Source organism: Camelus dromedarius, chromosome 2 (genome assembly GCF_036321535.1).
Source record: "Camelus dromedarius isolate mCamDro1 chromosome 2, mCamDro1.pat, whole genome shotgun sequence".
Taxonomy (NCBI): Eukaryota; Metazoa; Chordata; class Mammalia; order Artiodactyla; family Camelidae; genus Camelus; species Camelus dromedarius.
Window position 1 is genome coordinate 16597515 of NC_087437.1, and position 23604 is coordinate 16621118.

Below are 23604 nucleotides of genomic sequence, written 5' to 3' on the forward strand. Positions count from 1 at the left end.
AATTTTAAAATTTGGAAAAAAAAAGAGAAAGCCGGGGAAAGATGACACTCCCCTGTTGGAGCATGGCTCCTTCTGGACTGTCACTGCAGAGGAACAAAACTCTTTCTGAAATGTTCATTCAGGGCAGGAGACCACAGTGGGAAATGAATCTTCACAAGCCAGTCCCTCAGACACTGTCGCAGGTAGTGTATGATCTGAGGGTCTCATTTAGCTTGAAAGATGCTGTTCCTGGGTTTTTCCAGTCTCCATCACTTCAGGCCAAAAGGTCTGAGAGCTTTTAAGGACCAGTGGACAATATTTTTTTCTCCATAATCAAAAATAAAGATTCAGCCATTTCAGAGGCATTTCTTATTAAAGTCTGAACTCATTCTTCCCCATGTCTCTCAGAGCCATTAAATCCTCGGAGATGAGGCACTGGATGATAACTACCTTCTCTGGATGGTTTCTGATGTCACTGGCAGAAGCAATCCTGGACTTCCAGGCACTCTGTTCATTACTCTGATAGGCAGCATTTTTAAGACTAATTCATTAGGATGATATTTCATATTACATTAGAGAATGCACTCTATAATCCAAATGTGAAGGCGATGAAGATTTCTCCTCCTCTCTTTTACCTGCTGCTGTGAAATGAAAGGGCGCCATCGACCTGTAAAGGGCAACAACCTCATTCACTTTAATAACCTCTACCCTTTTGCCTGTGATGTGTTCATTCTAAACCAGGGGAGAAGAATTTATGGGACCACTCAGGTTCTAGTCTACCATCACCGTTAGCAGGCTTAATTAATCTCCGAGATAATCATTCTTGTTTCTTAAAAACAGGCCAAGTTAATTGGCCAGAGGATCGCTTACAAATTCTCTCTCCCTTCAGATGTTCTACAAGTTTCTGAAAAGCGCCCCTTAGCATGAAAATGATGCTCTGAGGTTTCCCAGCTGGTGGAGGTTTGCAAAAGACTCTAAAAGGTGGCATATACTTAGATTAATTTTCTTTACAGTTTTAGATGAGTACAATTTTGTTTTAGGAGACTAAGGTTTTTTTTTTTTAATTGAAGCATACTCAGTTACAATGTGTCAATTTCTGGTGTACAGCACAATGTCCCAGTCATGCATATACATACAATATATATTCATTTTCATTTTCTTTTTCATTAAAGATTATTACAAGATATTGAATATAGTTCCCTCTGCTATACAAAAGAAATTTGTTGTTTATCAATTTTTATATACAGTGGTTAACATTTGCAAATCTCAAACTCCCAAATTTACCCCTTCCCCTCTTCCCCCAGTAACCATAAGATTTTTTATGTCTGTGAGTCTGTTTCTGTTTTGTAGATGAGTTCATTAGTGTCCTCTTTTTTCTTTTTCTTTTTTTTTTTTTCACTATTACACAGTGATATCATACGGTGTTTCTCTTTCTGGCTTACTTCACTTAGAATGACAATCTCTAGGTCCATCCATATTACTACAAATGCCATTATTTTATTCTTTTTAATCTCCGAATAGTATTCCATTGTATAAATATATCACAACTTCTTTATCCAGTCATCTGTCAATGGACATTTACGTTGTTTCCATGTCTTGTCTATTGTAAATAGTGCTGCTATGAACATTGGGGTGCATGTATCTTTTTGTATTAGAGTTCCCTCCGGACATATGCCCAGGAGTGGGATTGCTGGATCATATGGTAAGTCTAAGGATTGTTCAGAGAGGGGAAGGGTACCAAGGAGCCAGCCATCAGCACCCCAGCTAGTCAGAAAGGTGGAGGAGAGCTGTGGTCAACATGGCACCATGCCAAAGGCACCAGAAGACCCTTCCCGATATTTCTGCCTGCTCTAAAGTGCTGTAATTGTCTTCTGTGTGAAGAGTCATCTTTTCCAAAAACGTAGCTAAGGTTCAAAGAATGTTCTCCAAGAGATATAACACTCCAAATAATGTAAATTAACACGAGGGTGTAACTGACCATTAATGGGTTCTTCCATTCAAACAGATTTTCATTGTAGAAAAGGAGCTTCTAGGAAGGAGACAAGGACATAAAAACAGGAATTGAAGGAGATAACAAGTTTTCCTGAACCCCACCATGGCAGCCTGGCCTGTCCCTTGCAAGACTGAAGACAGGTCAAGCAAAACTGCTCTAGTAAATAAAGCAAGAAGTCCGGATAAAATCCTTTTTCATATTAAGTGAAAAACTTTCCTGTGACATGCCTAGAGACAGAGCGATCTGGCATGGCCATGCCCCTCTGCTCCTGGGTCATCCCCCAATGATGTGACCTGCTAGTCCAGGCCTTTTCTGGTCCATTGCATGCCCACTGCCCTCTTCATAGTCTCTGGGCCCAGGGTGGAAAATTGGTTTCATCCTATGTGCCAACTCCAACAGCTTGGTAGTGGCTCCATGGAGTGTATCAAGAATTGAACAGTGTCTGAGGTTTTCTCTTTCTTGCAAGTTAATAAGTTAGCTTTCCACAGGTTTATGGAAGCTAGTAGAAAACTCCTGGGTCAGAGAGGAAGGATCATTTTACACCAGTTCCCCAAGCCTCAGTTTCCACAGGGTGACATAAAGGGGGCCAGGTGGCCACTGCACACACAATTGGCTGCATTACAGAAGAGGAACCCTGAGCTTAGGGAACCCAAATCTTTTATAATGAATGTAAGTATGCTTGGTTCTTTGCTCTGGAGAGAGACACTATCTCCTCCATTTTCCAAGAATGTAAGCAAATCTAACATTTGCTTGGAAGGAGACACTGTATCTTCCAAGACTGGCCACTATACAAGCATCCTTGAAAAGATAGTCCAGAACAAAGGGCAGTGAGTGTCTTGCTCAGGAGACATGCAAGAGGCCCATTGAAGACTGTCTCAGAACAGTAGCCCTCATTTACACAGCGTCTTGTCTTCTGGAGAATCTTCCCCACTCTGTTGGTCACTCCAATCAATCAGACAAAATGAGGCCGATTCCAAATCCATTCCATTTGTCTCATACAGCCTTTGATTAAGGCCAGTATCAATAAGACTCCAAGTAACAGACCCGGTTAGCTGAACAAATCCCATAAACCAGCAGGGTCTGCCTTAGAGAACCAGGTGGCTTTCTCCTTAAGCTTTTGTGTTAACCTTTCAACTTGGGTCAAGATATTGATCCAGGCATAGAAGGGTAATGATTGCACTGACTCTATATTGGCCCACAAGGAGAAAGACTAAAGCAATTCTACCAATAATAACAACCCTGGCCAACAGGTTGACTCTAACCTAAATGCTTTCCAGGACAAGGATAGTGTCACTCACCACTTGAGCTAATGTCAGGGATGGGTTTCATCCCGCCTTTTTGTTGGACTCCCATCCTAGGAATAACTGCCTGCAAGGTATGCATAAATAACCAGTCCGTTATCCTCTTGGAAGCTTCCCAAGTGACCTAGGGTAGCTTTCCTATGGAGAAATCACCACAGTTGTTTGAGGGTTACATTATCTATTGGTGACATTTCCTTAAACATTTGAAAATCTCTTACGACCACCCCTAAGGTAAAAATCTGAGTCCAGTAAAGTGCTGGGCCTTCTCTTTAATGATGGGAGGCTGAAGAGACAGCAATTGTTCCTTGACCATTCCCCTGGACAGAGAGATTGAGCACTGCGAATCTGCCAACACAGAGCCAAGAATCTTTATTTTGGAGGATCCCCCTGAATTTTTCAAGGATCACCAGCCACTCCTGCTGGAAGAGATGTGATAACCCTGAAGTCTGGACCCTTGAGTCAGAACTCTGACTTGCCAACTGTGTTAGCCTATTAGGGCTGACATAGCAAAATACCACAGACTGGGTGGCATGAAGAACAGAAATATATTTTCTTACCTTTTTGGAGGCTGGAAGTCGAAGAACAAGGTGTTGGCAGGTTTGCTTTCTCCTGAGGCCTCTCTCCATGCCTTGCAAATGGCCACCTTTTTACCTGTCTCCATGTGTTGTTTTTTGTTTTTGTTTTTGTTTTTTCTGTGTACCCTGACCCATAGGGCCTCTTCCTCTTCTTATAAGGACACCAGTCCTACTGGATCAGAGTCACACCTTTATGCCTCATTTAACCTTAATTGCCTCTTTAAAGGCCCTATCTCTAAACACCATCACATTGGAGGTTAAAGCATTAACGTGTGAACTTAAGGGGAACACAGTTCCATCTATAATACCAACCAAATAGTGAAAGCTGTGGACATGAAAGGGTAGAGGCACACTCGCTAAATTCTGGCAGCAGGAGTTTGATATACCTTGGGGAAAGGAGACCTAGCCATGGTAATATGAGATGATCTTAATTCTCAGATGTCAGTGGTACAAAAAAGAAAGTTTTGACAACGTCCAAGACAACATACCAAGGGCCAAGTCTGTGTAATGAACAGCTGGCTCTAGGTGCCTTTCCTCTGAGCAGGATAGTGACTTGGGCACTCGTATTTCACAAAGTCATAAAAAGCTGAGTCCCTCCCCTTCCTGAAGTTACCCAGCTTGCTCAGATGGGTGTGTATGACCTTTTCCTGAGTGGGGAGATGTAATTAGGTTTGTTTGTTTGTTTTTAATGGAGGCACTGGGGATTGAACCCAGGACCTCATGCTTGCTAAGCATGCACTCTACCACTGAGCTATACTCTCCCCTCCATGTGTGTGACCTTTGATCCCCCTTGAAGACAGAGATTTCAGCCCTACCTTTAATCATATTTCTCTATGAAGGAGCTGAGGTCAGGGTAGCTAGGAGAGGGGCTATGAAGGGATAGAATGGCTCCATCCATTAAACAAGCTTTCTCACTTACTTTAGATTCTAAGCATCATGGTGGCAGCTCCTGGCTCCTCCAAACAAACTTCCAATGGTTTCTGCCCACCTAACACTCTTGTGTCAGGCAGCAAGGTCCTCATGGCTGACACCATCTGTCTCAGTATTAGAAACCCCCTCACTGAAAGGCTTCTAGAGCCACGGGGTTTGCACCCCCTTGCTGACTCAGTCTCGGCTAGCCCAGAAGCATCCTTCTTTGAGGACAACACCTTCACCAGAGGCATCTGATATGGGGTCAGCAAACGACTGTGGATCACATCCAGCCTGCTGTCTGCTTTGGTAAATAAGCTTTTATTGGAACAAAGTCACATCTGTTTGTTTACATGTGGCCCGTGGCTCCTTTTGTGCTCCAGTGAAAGAGTGGAGTAGTTAGAGCACACGTTTTAGGCCACAAAGCCTAAAACGTGTACTGTTGGGCCCTTCACAGAAAAGGTTTGCTCATCGCTGTGTGTAACATCCTTTAAGGTCTTGTGCAGTTTCAACAAAAGGTCTAAGGACAATTTTCCCATGTGCTTGGGCTGGTCACAAGAATCTAGCTAGATTTCTCCGGTTCAATTTTTCATTCTCCTTCATCTTCATAGCATTGTAAACCCAAAGCTCGGCATTAAGAGCCTAAATACACATCAATGTCTCAACTATGGTTTCCCACAGCAATTTGTCTTTTTCAGGGAAATCTCCCTAAAAGGGCCAAAGCTCCCTTATAGCAGCTGGAAACCACTGCAAAAAACAAACAAACAAACCAAAAAAAGGAAAAAACAACACACAAAAATAAAAACAAAAAACCAAGTCTGAGACCTTTCACTCTTGTTTCCAGTGACTCTAAGTTTGACATCAAGCCTGCAGGAGAGGTTGAACCATAAGAGTCTTAGCTGTTGCCATTCTTCCTAATACACACCAACTCTCAGACCAAGTAACCAGCCGAAGTTTTAATGATTTCTGCCCACAGCAGTGACAAATTTCCCTCCTCCCTTGCTTGGTGTAGATGGGCATCTCTGTAAGTGTTGTCTGAAAGGAATGAACCCTCTCCCCGCTCAAAGCAGACCTTAGTCCTAGCTATTAAATGGGGTGGACTGGAGGCTGACCGCTGGATTGGTGACAAAGTCCTGGGGGAGAATTAGCACAACCAGGCACCGTTAGAGTTGCTGTCTTTGAACTTATTTCCCGGTACTCAGTCTGCAACCACCTCCCCAATTTCTCCTCACTAATGAAATGTAGAATGGAAGACTATTATCCACCCAACCATACAATTTAAGTGGACATGTTTGCCGCCAATTCCATGGACTTTCTTCAGGTCTCATTCTTAAACCCATACGACTGTCATCTTTGCTCTTCCAGAAAACCATGTTTCTGGAGCATCCCGTCCTCATCACCAAAACTGTCAAAAAATGAGAGAGTCTGAGATTTTACCCCACTTATAAGCCAACAAGTTAGCCTAACATTGTTTTGTAGATGCTGGTAGAAGACCAGAGACTCCTGGGTCAGAGATAAAAGACCATTTATTACTCACATCAATAGCAGTAGCCCATTTTTTTTTACATTAATTCCAATTCCCACCAGGTGATAGAAAGAAAGCCAGAGGCCACCAGCACCTGCAATGAGATGTGTTACAGAAGAATTCTCAGCTTAAAGAATCTAAGTCTTCGGTCCTTCCTAGCATAACCTCCCTTTGCTCATGAGAGAGACACTATCTCTGTCCTCCAAGGCTGTTTGCTATACAAACAACGTTGAAAAGATAGTTCAGAGCAATGGGCAGTGAGTGCCCCATTCAGAATATGTGCAGGCACTTGACAAAATGATACAGAATCGTCTCCCAACACAGTGCAGATGAGAAGGATGTACTGCACTCATCGTCGAAGGAATGATCATTAGCAATTTCTGACCCTGGAGAAAGTGCTTGTAGCTGTCATTCCACATGTTGCATATTACATAATTAATTACCCCAAAAGGGGTATTAAAACTATAAAAACTAATAAGACAATGGTAATATACAAAATAAGTATATATTAAATCATGTGTGTGAAACTTTTGAAAATCGTAAAGCATTATAGAATTTACAGAATCTTTCATTAAATAAAAATACCAACTTTCTGTTATACCAGTAAGAACTAACCAGGTAGAAATTATAGTTTTAAAAAAAAAGGATGACATTCAAAATCGCATTGAAAATATGAAATACAAAGACAGAGTTAATAAGAAAATATGCAGGACTAAATAAAAGAGGCCATAGATTTTCACTAAAGGACATAAAAGTTAGAATTGAATCAGCTGAGAAACATCCTGTGTTCCTGGGCAGGAGAATTCACTGTAGTAAAGATGTCAATTCTCTCCCAAATTCATTTATACAGTTAATGTAATTTTTATCCCAAAGATTTGGGTGTTCGAGTTGCAGAGAGAGGGGGTGATTATCCAGGGGAAACACTTGCTTTTATTGCTTGAGCCCTAGATTGATGGCTTGTTCTAATCATCATTCGTTGGCCATCCTATCCAGTTTGCCAACTTTGTAAGGCCATTTCTCGATTTACAAATCTCTGCGACTTAGAGAGAGCATTAATACAATAGATTGCCTCGAGTTCTGCCTCCTCTCTAAGAGCAAGTTCCGTAGCTGCAGTCTCTGAATCCTTTGCTAAAAAGCCAAAGTGCAAAGACAAAGTCCTAATTTTTAAAGCTTGCTCTATTGGATTCTCCCACTGTACCCAGAGTCGCTCAGTTAAGATCTCTGCAGCAGACCCTAGACATCATGAATAAGGGAGCAACAGAAGTGGAATTAATTACGGTTCCAGCACCAGTGAATCTCTCACAGAGGTTCAATGAGGACCTTTCAGTGGCTTTGCAGCATCCTCCGTTTTGATCTTGTAGAGCCAAATAAAATGCATTAGTAAAACTGCTCAGATGCCGAACAGTTAACTCCACATCCGCATCTCCTTTGCCTACCCGCTAGTGCTGATCCAGCACCTGAGACAAGAGGAAAAAACCCCAGGAAGTGGTCACATCGTGGGAAACTGACCCTTTCCCCACCCTCCCCACACCACAAAGCAGGGGAGAACACACTCATCTTTTATAATGGTCAGGAAAGCTTTGTCCTGCTCCCTGCTTTCCGTGGGTACTACCTCAACTCACATGAAAGTGCACATGTATCTTTTCTTTGGAAACCCCCTCCAAAGAAAAGAATTCCACTTATGCGATCTGGTTCCAACTCTGACCATATTTATTCAGAATAGCTACACAATTTGTGGGGCCCTGTGTTAAATGAAAACACGGGACCCTTGTTCAAAAAAATGTTAAGAATTTCAAAACAAGAGCAGAGCGTTTTACCAAGCGTGGGCCCTTCGTAGCGCAGGGCCCTGTGCAAATGCACAGGTTACACAACCATGTAGCCAGTGCTGCATTTATGTTTCTAGCATCACCCAGGGTTTGCTTCTTCAGGTTGACTCCTGTTTTCTGCAGCTTTTTTAAGAGGTTAAGCCCCAGCTTATGTCAGCGGCAAGGTTGTAAACAAGAGGAATGTAACTCCTCCAATTGCTCCAAAGTGAGTTCAGCTCTGGGGTGAATGGTGTTGGGTGGAAGATAAGAATCTGTGTCCAATCCAATTATGGTTGGAACAGCAGGTAAGCAATAGCAGGTGACTGCAGTTACAGACCTATTGACCCAGCCCTGTTCCAGATTTGCAGTTTCGGAGGCTTGTCACACTGCCATACAGGTAGGACTTAGAAAGGACAATCAGGCCATCCTGCCGGGGTTTCACTGGATGACCGTGGAGCAGGAGGGCCCTAGAGGGGACTGTCACTTCAGAGAAGAGTGTCCCAGACTGACACTCAACGGAGCCCGTGCAGCCTAAAGACACATTTTTGTTGGCTTATAATATTTTTTAAACTGTAAAATGTCACCTTAAAATCTGGATCTCTGTCTTTCATTAATAATCAGAAGAGCTAGAATCCCTGGGTGCACATCTCTGCATGGCAACAGCCAACCAGAGTTGATGAGCCGCTGCCCTTAGACGTGGCACATGCTTCCAGGGCCCCCTAGCCCCCAGCCTTCCCTGTTATTCTATAACCTGATTAACATATACGTCCTACCTGCCTGGCCCTGATCCGGAGCATATGACCCTTGGTTCCTCATGGGCTCTTCCAACTCTGAGAAGCCACTAAGGGCCCAGCCTCTACCATGGATTAACAGTGGACTGAATACAACTGCAGAACAATTTACGATAATTTCTATAACCGACTTTCAAACATTATGAACACAACATGAACATAAGAGTCAAGTACTATGCAAGATGACGGTGACGATGTTGAAGATGATGGCAGTGGTGGTTGCCACTGTTAAGCACTTATCAGCCACAGTGTAAAGACTGTACTGTGTGGTATCTTGTTTGGTCTTGATAGGTGGTGCCGAGCCCGGACACTCGTACCATCTGACTTAGGTGTCACCTGCTTTCACCCATCTCCAGCTACCAGGTGAGACATTCCCTTCCCCCACTACACCAGGGCTCCCCAAACTCTGCTGTGCCAACAGGACACTATATAATGTCCTGCCTTAGCAGCCAAGCTATCCAGTTTCTGTCCCTTCCCCACCAGTCTGGGTTACTGAGTCCCAGCAAGCCAGAGTCCTGGGGCCTCTCACTGGCTCACCTAGAGACCTCTTCATGATGGAATCTCAAAGTGTTCCATCCAACCCAACCTGTCTCAGGGCATTGCCCACGGTGCAGGGGGGGACACTGCCAAGGCCAGGCGAGTAGACCATGGGAAGGATCTCTACAAAGAGAACTCAGGAGCCAAATGGGACTGGCATCCTTACCAGCCAACTTCCCAGCCTCCAGACCAATGACAGCTTCCCTTTCTCCTCCCTGTGCTGCCTCCTCTCCGTCTGCCCCTGGGCCTGATCAGCTGTTGTCCCAAAGAGATTCTATCTGGTTGCCTCCTGAGATACTGCTCCGTCCCTTCAGGCTACATGTGAGTTCCTTCCTTCAAAGCCTCAGGACACTGTAGGCCCAAAGGGGCCTCCTAGGCACTTAGCCTAGTAGCAGGGAGGCTCCCTTCATCCCTATTTGGGATACTAACCTGAGTTGGAGACCCTCACTGGAGGCTGTGTTTAGGAATGCTTCTGAAAGTTTCTTGCTCAAACACACACCCATGTGCTTTGAAATACCTGCTTTTTGAAGCTTAAGGACTAGATGTACATGCTGAGTTCCTGGACAAAATAAGATTATGGTCCCCAGAAGCTACCAAGGCCACATAATGAGAAAGACTCTGTCTTCTTCAGGTGAGGGCCTCCCAAGTATTGGCTGCACCAAAGTCAGGACCCAAGGTCCCAAATCTGCTCAACGGGGTCTTATCAGGTCCAGCAGAGAGGATCAGACAACAAGAGACTGAATCGTGGGAGCTGAACTCAACAAAGAGTGATTGATAGACTAATATCCCTTATTAGTTCCCAGCAGGAGGGTTCTCACTGAAAAAAAAACCCATGCCAGTCATCAGATTGCAAGTTCTCTGCTGGGTGAGCAGAGAACACGAGCCAGGGCAGCTGGATGTTCTTTCAGAGAATTACTTTCCAGCTCCGGTTGCTTGATAAATTGCCTTTCTCCACTGGAGGGATATTTCAGTCTGAGGAACCAGTGCAGGTCATCTGAAGTCAGATCACGCTCTCATCGGGCAACATTAGAGGAAATCTTTCAAAGTCTTAGTCTCCTCTGTTCCTTCCTTGATATTCCTTATCATTTACCCTATCTTTCAAAAGCCACTGCCGTGATGTGATCTCATGTTGCAGTTTCCCAGACTACTGCCTACTCTACATTAGCTACGTTTGTGATGGCTGTTTCCCAGAACACGAGCAAGGAAAGCCACCTCCCAATCACAATGACTTATGGCTTACTGCTCCAAGCCATCGTGTTTTCATTCTTGTAGTTTCAGTTTCCCAGAATGGCATTGCTTAACCTTATTTTCCAAAAGAGGCAGCTCGAAGGGACTGGAAAGAGACCAGGAACCAGAATCAGAAGACCTGGTAAGACAATTTTCCTTGAAAAAGTTCTGTGTCCACAGCTGTAAATGGACATAGAAATGTCTTGCATGCCTAGCTTATTTCAAAGGAAAAAACTGTAAAACAAATGTGCTAAATAAATGTTGGAGTTACGGCTCGTCTGGGAGGCTCAATGGATTCCAGCCCAAGCACACGGACTCTGGGGCCCTTGTTCACATCACTGTCTTTGATGGCTTCTCTTAAGCCTTGCCAGCAACAAAGCAGGCCCTCCACTGCCACTCAACACTATACTCTAGCAGTTAAAGGGGCCAGAGGTAGGCAGAGATGGAAGAGAGGGAGTAAGGGACACAGGAAATAAAACAGCAAGCTTAGGACCAGCAAGCTCCCCAGTCATGATCTGTTTGAAGAAGCAGGTCCCAGCCAGCACCCCAAGACCCAAACAGAAAGTGACAGAAGATCATTGGATGTTGGCATCTCTCAAATCTGGGCCCCAATGCTTATTGTCTGTGAGACCTTGGAAAAGTCACTTCACTTCCTCTCAGTTTCATAATAAAGAAGAGATAAAACACCTGCCAGGCTCTCCTGAGGATTAAAGTTACAATTTGTGAAACCCCTGCTCCACATTAGATGCTCAACAGACATTGGCTTTCTTCCTTATAAGGCAACACTCACAGGGCAGCCCTCCCTGTTTAAGCAGAACTAAAGTAACTACCCCAGGTTCACCAAGCCAAGCACTCAAATTCCTACAGGCTTCTTTTATAGACTCCAAAGTCAATTGTTTATAGCAACTAGGAACACTCTAAAATGGCATGCAAATTGTTGTGGGGAAACGGGTGTGCTCATATTTCTAGAGAGGAGGTCCATAGCTTTTAAAGGTATCCTTGCAGCATCACTCTGCCCAGAGTCTCTGCTGCAGGGAATATCCTTCCAAAAAGCAAAGACACTTCCAGCCAGGGAAAGGGTGGATCTTTCTCTCCAGACTTGAGGCTGTGCCACAGATCAGCCCTATCCCGTGGGTTCTGTTTAATATCTGGTCTCTATGCTTTGCAAATTTCCTGAGACAAATATAACCACGGTGAGAATTTAGAGTCGTTTTTGGTTGGTTTGCTTTGATTTGCTTGCTGCTGTTGTTCTCCAGCCTCATGCCGTGATGGATGGGCTACAAGGACACACAGTGATTTATCCAGCAGAGAACAGACAATACGTGTACACCCACATACACACGCGAACTCCCTCTGAGAACACTGTGCACTCTCAGTTAGAGCGATGTGCTTTGGACAAATGGGAAACTGAGGTCTGGGGTTAAAGAACTTGAATCTGAAAATGTCTAACACTAATTATCATTTATCTAAGGGATTCTTTCCATATGCCAGTTACTTTTCCTACAATATCTAGTCCTCACACAATGCCACAAGGTAGATATGATTCTCTCATTATCAAGGCAGCTGGGACTCAGAGGATAAATACCTTTCCCAGGAGGATCTGAATCCCAGCCACTTCCAACGGAGCTTGAGGGAAATTTTATTAAAAACCAGTAAATACAAAGAGTTTAGGGTAAGACATTTAAGGCTAAAAACGGAAACCAAAAAAGCATGTGGAAGGGCAAAAGAATAAAAGGTGGACATCGTATGGAGCCTTAAGGCGAGAAGGAAAAAGTCTTTCTTTCAACTACCATAGTGGAATAAAACAGCAACCATTTTATTATGCTCACAGCTTCTGTGGGTCAGAAATCTGGAAAGGGCACAGCAGAGATGGCTTACAGCTTGTCTAGGCTCCAGCACGTCTGGGCCCTCAGCTGGGAAGACTTGAAGGCTGGAGGTGACTCCGTGGCTAGGGTCTAGAACTGTCCTCCGGCACTTTCAGTCCTGTCTGCTGTGGATGCCGGCTGCCGCCCGGGATCGCGGCTGGAGCTGTCAGCCAGGGCACCTCCGCACGCCTCTGCACGTGACCTGGGCTTCCGCACAGCATGGCAGCCTCAAGGGGGCTGACAGTTTCCCGGGGCAGCCCAGGGCCTCAAAAGCAGGTGTCCCAGTGGACAAGGCAGAAACTGCAATGTCTTTTTTAATATTTTTTGGTTTAGCCTCAGAAATCACACAAGGTCATTTCTCATCCATTCTATTGATTAGAAGTGAGTCGCAGCCATTTAAAATAAACCCCACAGTCTTTTATCCATTTGCTAGGCTGTAAGATAGATAACTAGCAAAGTAAGACCAAGAGGCCAACAAACATACATAATTTAAAAAAATTTTAAGTGTTGATTTGGAAAATCAGAGTATATTAAATTCCTCATAAATGGGGCTGACTTATGCCAGATCAGGGCCATCTGACCAAGGGTGAGTGAGAATTTCCTCCCGTGCTATCTAGAAAGTCTTCCTCGGCAGTTTAATCATGTAAACAAGATGCGGGGTCAGGCAGGGTTTGTCTACAACCTACTTAGGAAAAACTGTTCTTAAGAACTTTAGCACTTTAACCACTTTAATTGTTTGCATGCCAATTAATTGGCACTGCTAATTATAAATGAGTTATCTGTTCATTAAAGCAGGCTTAGACGAATGTCAGCTTAAAAGCACTTAGCAGTTAGTGGGGATCCCTTTAAAAATGTATGTAAGTAAGAAATTCTATAATAAGCAAGAAAATCTATAATGTATTTTTCACAAATTCTGATTCATTCCACTGTGGTGATATAGTAAGATTTTAATAAATAAGACTTGAGAAGAAAGGTAAATTTTCCAATGAGAAGAATGAAAGGCATTCCAGTAGACTGAGGCAAAGCAAAACCACGGAGAAAAGCTTTTGAGCTGTTTGTAATCTAAGGGTAAAAATGTAAAGAATAAAGAAAGAAAAAAATACAAAATACTGGAAAAGACAAAGGAAGCCAAGTGGTGATGGGAGGTCCTAATGGTGGGTTCTGGGGTCCCTGTAGTGATTAGCCTTTGAAAGAAGCAGTCTTGTTCTGATTCTCTATTGTTGGGTAACAAACTATCCCAAAATTGAGTAGCCTAAAACAACCTACTTGTTCTGCTCCTTTTCAGTGTTGTGGGAGGAATACAGCAAGAGCTCAGCTGGGCTGTTCCCCTCTGATCCACATCTTTTCAGCCAGGGCAGCTGGAACAGAAGGATTCCCTGACAAGATAGCTTCTTCACGCACATGAGTGGCAACCCTGTGCTCCCTGGCCTCTCTCTCTACCTGGAGTCTCATCCTCCAGGTCGTCTCCAAATGGTCTGAGCTCCTCACAGCATAGTGACCTCCACGTAACCGGTCATCTGGCATGGTGGTTCCAAGAGACCAAGGCAGACACTTCCAGTCTCCTTAAACTCTAGACCTAGAACTGGCATAGTGTCTCTTATGCCCATTGGTTTAGGCTATTGGTCAAGGCTGTCACAAACCAGCAGACTCAAGGGAAATGAAATGAACCTCATCTCTTGATGAAAAAGAGTATTCAAAAACTGGCCACCATTTTTAATCCACCGCAAGTCCACCATGAGTCTGGATGAAGTTGCATGATATTTAAAGCAGAGAAAGAAACCAGTGAAGTTAGCAGCACCTCCCAGGGCAGCTGAAGTGAGTGCCTACATGCCACGCTGATTTTCAGTTTTATTTTCCTGTTTTGGTCCCTGAATCTTTTCTTTCCTAATTTCCTGAAAGCTCTACGGTGCATCTAAAAGAATGTTCATTTCATTTTATTCAGTGCTCCAGTTTTGTTGTTGTTATTGTCAGAAGAGGCTTTTCAGGGTAGTTAGTTCACCAACTTCCCATAAATGGAAATCCTCATACATACTCCTTTTAACTTCCGTGAGAAATGGCTTGTAATTTGCACTGTTGCTCATATTGAACATGAACATTATTTATTAATAGATGTTAGTTTAAAAAAATGAATAAGGACATTATTTATTTACAAAGTATTTCCTTTTTTAAGAATCTACTAAATTTTTTTTTAATCTTGACACCGAAAAGTTTTTTTCAAATTACATTAAATACTGAGACAAATTTGTTTGAAAGGATAATTACGAACTTTCCTCCTGCCCTTTATTCTTTATGAATCAAACAAGACATCTGTTGGGCCAGTGTGGTGAAGTCACTGTCACAGTCTAAGCAACCTAGAAAATGATCTTTGAGCACACATTCTATTCTAGTATTAAAGCTCATAAAACCAGGACAGGGTTTTTTGTATATTTTGTTAATAATCCATGATTAATAGGTCTGAGCAAATTTAACTTTATGTCCCTGATGGTGAGATAAAAACCTGGGTGGACTTAATTTGCCTTCTATTTCATAATTCATTTAGTGAAACATCAGAGGTGCAAATAAAATTTAAAAGAAAAGTAGTGATGTGGGCAAAAATGACAGTTTTATGATATAAATATGTGAATTTCAGTTATTCAGATTATTTGCAGTACAGATCAGCCTGGCCCATTGAAGATTCTAGTCAATCAAAGCCTTCCTTGAATTATTGATTGCTCCCTCATTCCCCTCTCATCTTCCTATTTCTCGCTATCGCCATATCTTCCCTTTTTGCACTACCATATCAGCAGCTCCAGATTTGATAGGGTTCCCCACTTTTGTCCCTCTGATATGTAAAAAATCTAGCCCCAGCACTGAATTAACAGCAAAGATAAACTGCTACAGAGGCTGTGGAATTTTACCTCACGGAACCCATACGAAAGTATAGGGCAATGGTCGGGGGGGTAATAGCTCAGTGGTAGAGTGCATGCTTAGCACGCATGTTACTAAATTTTTTTTAATTTAAAATTTTAAGTATAGCAAAATTAATTAGCTATTTCTGTCCGTGCACTGTCCCTCCCACCAAACCCTCAACTCCGTGAGAGAGGAAGCCAAGTTCTCATGCCTCTTGTAGGCTCCTGTGCCTGGCCCAGGACTTGGTACAAGCTCCAATCTAGATGACTTCTTGATGAAAATGATCATCTTGGTTATAACTGTTATTATCATCCAAACTCCTGCCATCTTTTGAGCACATGCTTTTCAGATTCAGTTTTGACTCCACAAAATAATGTTAAGTAGTAGCAGTGTAGAAGTATTTTTTTTAACATGGGAAAGTCGAGATTCAGAGAGAATAATTTGATCAAAGTCACACAGAGCATAAGTAATGGCCTGTATAGCATCTTTGTGACATATTCTGGGCAGATAAAGCTTAGAAGGCATCCCCATGGTGTTGACAAATTGGGAAAAAGTACCCTTTCCCTGGGTGGATGCAGCCCCATGAACACACAGCTTGGTCAGGGGACATTGGTGGAATGTCAGCCTCCCCCGTCCCCTCAGTGGGGACTGTTTGTGCAGTATACAACCTGCACAATCGTATGTTCAGACCCACAAGTCTCTGATTCCAAATCCCATGATGTGGTCTTTCCAGCCTCTGTGATCGGTCAGTGAGGACGACTCATGATCCCTCAGTGTTTGGCCCTAAGATAGGTGGGGTAATTCTTGCTTCCTCACAATTTTTCCTTGTGAATCATTTGAGTTGCCTGAGCTGTAGTTTATGATGCTCCTCTCCGCTCGTTCATCAGTGCCAGCTGCGAAAGAGGACTCCCAGTGCTCTTTCCTTGACCCTGGGTCTCTTGGTGATTGAGGATTGGAGAGGGGAGCGTGGATAGCACAACACCAGGCTTTGCCACCATAATGGTAAATTTTCACATCAGTATAACAACCAAGCAAGCCATGCCTCCCACCTCTCCAGTACAAACAGTGGCAACATGGCTGCACAACTCCAGCCCTAAACAAGCACTTGCTCACAGAAACCCCAACAAATCACAAAGCATGAGCAGCCATAGCAGGCACCAGGGTAATAATTTATTTTTAATGCCATGCTGTCTTTAACAGTGCAATTTCCTCCAGGGTGTTTGCTTTGAGATTGCAAGATAATTACATCTCAGAAACCAGGCTAATTACAGTTAACAGCCTGAAAACCAAAGGAACCCTTCCCTCCACCCCCATCTTTTTTTTTTTCCACTAGAATACTATGCAAATTCCAGTTAAACCGTGCAGCATCATTCAGGAAACCAATTTTGACTACAGCTGAGAGGTTCGCTCTCCCCTCCTTACAGCACATGTATAGCTCGAACTGATGTGTATCAGAGGGACGTAACACAGCCTCAGTGATTAGAATAACTAACGGCACGATAGAAAGGAAACAGTGACCGTGCTTTTCCAATGGAGAAAAAGTCTAAACGTTTCTGGTGGAAAATCAGGGTGTGAGTGTGGATTCATGCCCCAAAGATGAGATTACCTGTGACCTCTAGATACCCTTTAGGGTCTCCTGGAGTAAATAATCAACTAATTTGAGCCGTTTGTAGGATTAAGGAGCTGGAAGGAATGTGAGAAATCATCCGGTCAGTTTTCTTTATTCCTAAAGTGTCAAAAATGCAAAGCATTTATACCCAAAGCGAAAGTCAAGAATGATTCCATGACCTGATCATTCACTCAAAAAACATTTTTTATCACCTCCCAGGCTCCACACTCTAGGGTGAGGATATGTAAGTGGATTTCCTGATTGTTTTCATAATCCTCATCAGAAATTTCTCCCAGTCCTAAATCTATCTTGAGGCAACTTCAGAACTTTTCCTCTGCTATGTTTTAGCTGAGATAAAGACTCTTTCAAGTGGGTAGAGCTGTCCCCACCATCTCCTTTGGATGGCGTAACTTCCACTTCGGGTGCTTCTGAACTTTTTAATCATCTGCATAATATTTCCTAATTTGTCCCCAGTTTCCATTAGCCTTTAAAGTATGCAAGCCAAACATCACAACTAGCTCTGGCTCAATTTGGCATCTCATAGGAACTAGGGCTTGGATTTTCCTTTTTCCATTTGTGAGGAAAAGGAAACTGGGTTGGAGAAGAGAATAGGAGATCCAATATTCTGAACTTTCACATGCAATTCATTCCTGCTTCTGTAGTGCCTCCAGAACTTATTTACCTGACATCATAGTCTCAAACATGATATAACTAAAGCCAAGCCTCTGTTTCATGCTCTGCGGAAAGCTAGAGGTGTTCCTCTCCATTCACATCTTATTCAGAAAAGCAACATATTGGCCCTTCCATCAGGCTCCTTGCTAGAGGCTCCTAATTGCTAATAATGTAAAATTTGCATGCAAATGGTATTTCTCATAGTAACAACTCCCTAGCAACACTGCCTGGCTTCATTCATTCTTTTAACAAACGCGTACTGAGTGCTCACCCTGGGGGTGGGAACTCCACCATCTTCCTTCCTGTTCAACTACTCCTCTTATTAGCTCTCCCCTTAAAGAGGGGGAATTGCTAATCTTGATCGATCAGGACATTCAGTGGGGCCATTTTTTCTAGCAGGGAGGATGACTTTGCCCTAAAATCAGCACCCAGGTAAACTGCTTACCTTTCTGCCTCAGACCCAGGTCGGTCCTGGTGCCAGAGGTGGGTCAGGCATCCTTATTAGTCTTCCTCTTCTAGTCCACAAGCTGGGAAATGTTCCCAGAGACTCTCTGGGGACAATCCACCTTTCTCTCCTCTTTGTCTCTGTCTGTCCGTGGGCATTCCTGAGCATTATGATCCTAAGATTTGGTTAGGGGGCAGTGGGGAAGTAAGAGACCCACTACCTCCTTCCTCAGGCTCACGTCTCTCAAAACCCAAGACCCAAGTCATGTCTCCTTCCCAGTTTCATCACAGAGTCCTAAATTGGGAGCTAGATTGCTACTGGGAGTAGTACTTTCAATTAGCTTCCCCAGAACGACCTTTGGAAGATAGAGAAGATTGGTAGGATATGATTTGAGTATCCAGACTAGGAAATCATCACAGTAGCCAATAATCTGACCTCCAGTCTCGAAAATTTGCCATGTATCATGTCTGGTGCTAGTGGCCAAGGAGACAGTCATACGAAGCGTAACGCTCTTCTCCGGAGGCTTATGATCTAGCGGAACATTTCAATTTCCTTGGAAATGACGTTTCCATTATCTGAAAAATAAAATATTTATCCTTTACAAGTGAACATTTTCAATGAAATCTAAGATTTAAAAGGGGTTTCATGGCAGGAATTTGGAAATTTGGAATTTTGGGAATTTGGAAGTCAGGCACCTTTGTCATGTACTGTTAGGATCCTTTAGCCATGAGAATGATCGGACCCAGGAAGGTGTTCTGACCCCTACCACACTTCTGCCTCAACCTGGGGGCATTAGAGACTAAAGTGTGGGCATCAACTCATTAGAGTTCATCATAGTCACAAGGAAGAAAGTTCCTCCTTGAACTATGGGGACAAATGACATGATGGATATTTAAGGCTGTTTCCTTCTTAAGAATTTTCTCTAGTCCCTCATTCCTTTGAACAACTCTAGGGCAGGTAAAGGGCAGGTGTTGCTGTGTAGCAAGGAAACTGTTTCTGAATTGTTCTCATAAAGTTGGGTCACCAGTCAGCCTAGTTTGCCTGCACTTCCATGAGCTGAGAAAGTCCCATTATTGGGGGTCTCTGTGGTCACACGAAGTGGGCAGGCCACAGTGGGGGGCTCCAGCAAAGCGTCCCAACTGCAACAGGACAAGATTCGGGATGAGAGAGAAAGAAACAGACCAATGAAACTCGGGGGATAGAATCCAAGGTGGAGTAAGTTTTAGCTGGTAATTATGGTGAGGAGGAAAATGATTTGTATAAAATTTAAAATACTTACTTGCAAAGTACCACGTTAGAAATTTGGGGGTTTGTTGGTTCTCTGGATGCTTAAGCTATTTTAAACAATCTGGAATAAAAAGATCATGCTTTAAATACGTCTCCTTTGGTCCACGTGACTTAGATCATGCAACTCAATTGCAAACCATCCGAGAGCAGCTCACTCTAACTGCAGGGGATAAAAGCCAGAGGACGGTGTAAAAGGACAGAATCCCTAAGCTATAAAGGAACAGCAAAAGCTTTCATTTTTAGGAATGACCGAGGAACATTTTTAGACGAGGCATAGCTTGTCCTAAAAACTTGTTTTTCCAAAATTTCCTTGAGTTTACTTATAATCCCCTAAAGAGATGCCCTAGCGAGTACATTCCATTATTGAATTCAGGAGTGTGATGAAGGTCTGCCTGTATCAGGTTTCACTCTGATCACTGTCACTGATGATTTTCTCTTCATTCATTCATTTAAGAAAATTCTTTTTCTCTAATTGGACCTCAGATGCACAGTATTAGATTCATCACAATCCTTGATTGATGATTCTCTCATTGTTGGTCCATGCCTGAGCTACCTTTACTCAGTTATTTTTAATAATGTATTAAGCATTCATGAATGCACCATCCAAAAAATAAAACTAGAGCCCTGACAGGGATTCACATCTAACCATATGCTTTCCCCCTCATTCCATCCTCCTGCTTCCTTTCCCCACCTGAGATAAGCATCCTCTCGAAACCCAGGTTCACTCCCTTGCCTTCCTTTGTATATAGTTTTACTGCATTTATTTGTATTACATATGTACATATATAATACATGTTATATAGAAAATGTATGCTGTACATACACATTGTGCATATATATACATGGATTATACACAGACATTTATATCAGTACTTTTAATTTTACTTTTTTTAAGGAAGTGTCATACTGTAAGTAACCTTTGGAGAGTTATTTTTCCTTACTGTGACATTACTTAGATTCATCCATATTGTTGTAAGTTACTGCAGTTCATTTATTTTTTGTTAATAACAGATAGTGACCATATATTCTCCTCATCTCTTAATGTTGGGCATTTAGGTTTTTTCCAGGTTTTTCCTATTGTCAACAATGCTGCTGTGATCATTGTTCTACATGCATCGTGTTGTACATATGCAGGAGTTTGCCTTAGGTATATACCTATGGGCTGAGTTGCTGGGCTATCAGAAATGTGAATATTCAGCTTTAGAGACAATGTTAAACTCTTTTCTAAGCTGATCACATGTTCAGCTTTAGGAGATAAGGTCAAACCCTTTTCCAAAGTCATTGTATTCCTACTCAGTGTTGTCAGGCTTTGTGATTTTTACCTAATTAAATAGATGTAAAATAGTATCTCGTGGTGGTTGTGATTTGCATTTCCCTGATCACGAATGATGCTGACCATCTCTCTACACGTTTATTGGTCATGTGCGATTTTTCTGTTTGTGCATTTATCCCACTTTTGTACGTGTGTGCTTTTGTTATTGATTTATAGGTGTTCTTTACATATTTTGATGATAATACTTTGTACTTCTGCATATTACAAATATTTTACCAAAGTTTATAACTTGTCTTTCACTTTCTTTAAGGTACCTTTAAATCTTTAATCCATTTGGAGTTGACGTAGTGTGAGGCAAGGATGCAATTTTATCTTTTTCCATATGGATAATGGATAACTATCTTTTCCCAGCTCCATTTATTGATCACTCTTTCTTTCTTCCTATTCTGCTATGTCACCTCTGTCGCAGGAAACCCAAGTTTCATCTATGAATCTCAAATCTATTCCTCTGGCCTCTTTGTCTATTTCTGTATCAATTTACCCTGTCCTTCCTCCCTGCGCTTTCTTTCCAGACATATCCTGACTACTCCTGGCCCTCTACCCCTTCATGTGAATTTTGAAATAACCTTATCAAGTACCATGAAAAAAAGCCTAGGATTTTGATTGGAAATATACTGAATCTATAGATAACAATTGAAATCTTTATGATATTGTCTTATCCAAAATACATGTTCCTTCCTTATTCAGGTCTTCTTTAATGGCTTTTAATAAGGTTTTGTAATTTTCCCTGCAGAGGTCTTTCACATCTTATCTTAGATTATTCCTGGATATTTGATATTCTGTAATAATTTTGTAGATGTTTTCTGTTTAATTTTGTCTTATAGTTTTTACTGATACAGAGAAATATAACTGATTTTTATATTAATCTTATACCCAGCCACCTTACTAAACACTCCTATTATTTCTAATAATTAGTCTTTGGAGTAATTTGGGGTTTCTAGGTAAATTATTATATGATCTGCAGATAAAGACTATTTTAATTCCTCCTTTCCAATCCCTATGCCTCTAATGTCCTTTTCTTACCTTATTGAACCATCCAGGACCACCAACATAGTGTTAAAAAGAAGTAGTAATAGGAAGTGTGCTTTTCTCTTTTCTTTTCATTCTACACTCATCCTGGGTGACCTCTTCTAGTTCCACAGCGTCAATCACTACCTAGATCTCTGTCCTGACTCACGTATCCACCTGTGAATGTTGGTCCCCTCACTATGAATGTTCTACAAACTCAACACGTCCAGAACTCATCATCTAGTCTCATCTCTCAACTCATGCCTGTTCCTCCTTTATTTTCTGACTTTATGGATGGCACCACCATCCACGTAGCCCAAACCAAATAAATGTAGAGTTGTCTCTCCAACCGCACACCCTCTCTGCCAATCAATCCTATTGACTCTAGTTCACTGATATCACTCTAACTCAACCCTTCTTTCCACCCACTCTACCAACCCCCATCATCTCTCAACTGTCTTACCGCCATAAGTTCCTAAACCATCACCTGATTCCGGTCTTGCCTTCTGCCAAACCCTCTTCCACGCCGTAACCAGAACAATCTGCCTAAATTTTAAACATTCTCACACAGCACCTGTAATAAAATCCCTTAGTGGTTCCCAATGACTTACAGAAAAAGCCTAAACCCTTTCATGGGCCAGTGTCTAAAAGCCAGGCCCTCTTTGGTCCGGCCTCCATGACACCTCAGCCTCACCTCTCTTTCTACCTGTCCTAACGCTCTGTACTCTCAGTTCTGCAAACACCTAGCTCTCTCTTCTCTTCACGGGTTTTGTACCCGCTGTTTCTCTTCCCCACTTCCTTCCATCTTTTTCTGAATAAGCCCCACTTATTCTTTAGGCCTCAGCTGAGATATCACCTCCTCCGGGAAGCCTTAGCAGCACTGCAATTGCCCTTGCCTGTTTTCCCCACTCCTTGAGAGCAGGAAAAAGTCTTATTCGTGTTTATAGCCCCAGAACCCAGTGTAGTGACTTACATAAGGTTCAATGAATGCTCTGGAAATGTACAGTGAAATCAGTTCTGTTCCCTTAAACCAAATTTCTGATCTCCATTTGCAAGAACCCTGTCTTTCAAAACTCCTACGATTGCCTTCCTAATCTCCGCCCACCCTCTCTGAGGTGCCTCACCACTTTGTTTACATCTTTCCCTGGCGCATGTCCCACCGGACTTGGGCTTTTGTCTGATCCTCTCCGCCAGCTGCTTAAAGGCCGAGGTTGTGCCTCATCCATCTTGGTGTTCCTGCCTCCTGTAGCCCCGAGCCTAGCACACAACTGATGCCAAATAGATACCTAAAGTGATAAAACTGAATTCCCTCCTGGAGCCACAAAACAAGCCGAGAACGTGCTTTGGATTCTTCCGTGAGCTGTGTTAGCGTTCAAAGCACAGGGACTTCTGCCAGCATCCCCACCTGCACAGCCTTCCGCCTCCACCTCCCCAAATGTTTCTTCGCTTTAGTAAGGGAGGTCTCTGAAACAATGTTATTCACTTCACAGGCAATGCCTCTTCATCTTTCTATTCTGTTCTGCAAGGTGTACTGGGGATATTTTCTTGGCTTTGTTTGGGGGCGGTTTTTAAGGAAGACGCCTTGGGGTGGCATTTTGTCCAGGTTTTCCTTCCTAGAGATATGATTCCTCTCCTCCGTAGCTGTTTATGAGTGCCATACTCTGCCATTTAAATATTAATGTTATGGAAACAGAGGGGAAAAAATCGGTCTCTCATCTGATATGTGATGTTGAGGGAAATTAAGATTAATAAATGGTGACAAGCTCTACAGCAGGAATAAAAGTTAAATTGCCTTGGACTATTTTCAGAAGTTGTTTGAGTAATGAGTATTCTATTGAATGCCCCATAACTATG

The 23604-nt window shown here is 42.7% G+C and overlaps 1 long non-coding RNA gene across 2 annotated transcripts in view; it reads right to left on the reverse strand.

The window, feature by feature from the left end:
- Nucleotides 1-15985: 15985 nt before the first annotated feature.
- Nucleotides 15986-23604, reverse strand: part of LOC105085283 (uncharacterized) — a 65026-nt gene continuing 57407 nt past the window's right edge. For both annotated transcript variants that reach the window (XR_010383094.1, XR_010383092.1), the window contains 2 exons: nt 19402-19470; nt 15986-18697 (listed from right to left, as the gene is read on the reverse strand). This is a non-coding gene — a long non-coding RNA (uncharacterized LOC105085283). The remainder of the gene's footprint in view (nt 18698-19401; nt 19471-23604) is intronic.